The sequence below is a fragment of the Perissodus microlepis genome, chromosome 18 (assembly GCF_051167445.1).
Source record: "Perissodus microlepis isolate ML-2025 ecotype Zambia chromosome 18, ASM5116744v1, whole genome shotgun sequence".
Classification (NCBI taxonomy): Eukaryota; Metazoa; Chordata; class Actinopteri; order Cichliformes; family Cichlidae; genus Perissodus; species Perissodus microlepis.
The window spans coordinates 6,931,265-6,933,062 of record NC_140478.1 but is presented as its reverse complement, the minus strand read 5'-3'; positions in this window follow the sequence as shown (position 1 = coordinate 6,933,062).

Here is a 1,798-nt window from a genome sequence, read left to right as displayed (position 1 = left end):
ATTCATCCCAACCTGCTGAAGTGTGCCATGAGCTAATACATGATCAAACCTTCCAACTGAGCAAAAAGGGACACCATGCCTGAGGAGTGCAGCACCTTTTGGGCTTGTTAAGGTAGTTGCTTAAGATTTAATGTCTATAGAAGAATTGTAAATTGTTTATATACTACAAGCATTTTGAATTTGCTGGAAAAATTTTTTAGATTTCACGACTTTTTCAAGTAATTGCAAGAAACGTGAAGATATTTGTACTTGAGAAATGTCCTGTAGTAATAAACAATGACTGTGTGTAGGGTTGTGTGTGTGTGCGTGTGTGTGTGTGTGTGTGTGTGTGTGTGTGTGTGTGTGTGTGTGTGTGTGTTTGTGCACATGCACAGACATGTTTTGGTGTACCAACATTCACGTGTGATTGTGCGTGACCCCTTTCTGCTGTGCCATCCATCCCTTACCTGTCACTTTACTGGTCTCTGGCAGTGGGAGAGGCCTCATACTGTGGAATGCCTGTTGCCATTTAAGCTCCATTACTACCTGTTGCTGGCCTATTCTCCCTGCCCTCTATTGCCTGGGGTTCATATTGGATAAGAGCCGTAAAGCCCTGTGTTTCACGGGGCTGGGTTGGGTGTAATTGAAGGGAGGTAGGCCCCTCATTCCCTGCACCACAGGGGGCTACAATCCCAGGCTTGCCCTAGCCTTTGGGCTGCCCCACCAGGCGCTAAAGAGGGTCTAAAGACAGCATCGCAGGGGATGATATCAAACGCCCTCAGTGTCCTGGGATAACAGCAATAACACTGCAGGAGAGGGAACACTCACACTGGCAAAACACACTAAGTAAGTCTGTCAGGACTTGTTTATTGTGCTGAATAAAGCATTGCTCTCTCTCTCTGTGTGTGTGTGTGTGTGTGTGTGTGTGTGTGTGTTTGAGTGATTTTTTTTTTTTTGGGGGGGGTGGGGTGGGGTGGGGGGGGGAATGCATGTGAAGCTTTGTTGATTTGTGACTTTGTAAAGAATATCCAAGAATAGCCAGTGGCCAAGAATATACCAGGGTGTGTGTGTGTGTGTATAAACTTATTTGCTTTCTTGCTAGGCTACAGGCTACTGTAGAACAATTTAAAAACTGTTGATGAGCCAAAGCATCCTCACCTCCAAACTGTCCTCACTCTCAGGGTCAAAACTGAACCTGGTCCTCAACAAGATTACAAATGAAGGATACACGCGCACACACACACACACACACACACACACGCATGCACACACACGCACACACACACACACTTCAGATGCACGGCCTAATGGGCCACTGTGATGGCCAAACCCGTGGCCACACTCTAAAGTCGGTAACTTTTGTATTTTCATTCTTCATTTGAACATAGTAATACATTTTAGTTGCCAATAACTTTATTGATTGGTTTGGATTGGATGCATTTCTTCTATTTGTAAGCGCGCACATTTAGTTTACTTATGTATTCATACTACTTCATTTCTTTGATTTTTGACTAACCTTTGTCTTTTATTTCTTACCTGCTATCAACCCTGGGAGTTGCTGGACAAAAGATGGTAGCCAGGGTTTGAAACCATTAAATGCAAAGGAAGATAATTGGACCACACCACCACTTCCTGCTGAAGGGGGAATGTGTGTTTTCTTTACTTTAAAAACAAAGTATTTGTATTTAATTAAATATTTGAGTTTAGGGTTTAATGGGGTTTTGATTTTCTTCTTTGGTGTTTAGTTTATTAACAAACTAGATTGTACTGCATCGTTGTGATTTATGATTGTGTTTGTTTGTTACCCCTCATGTGTCAC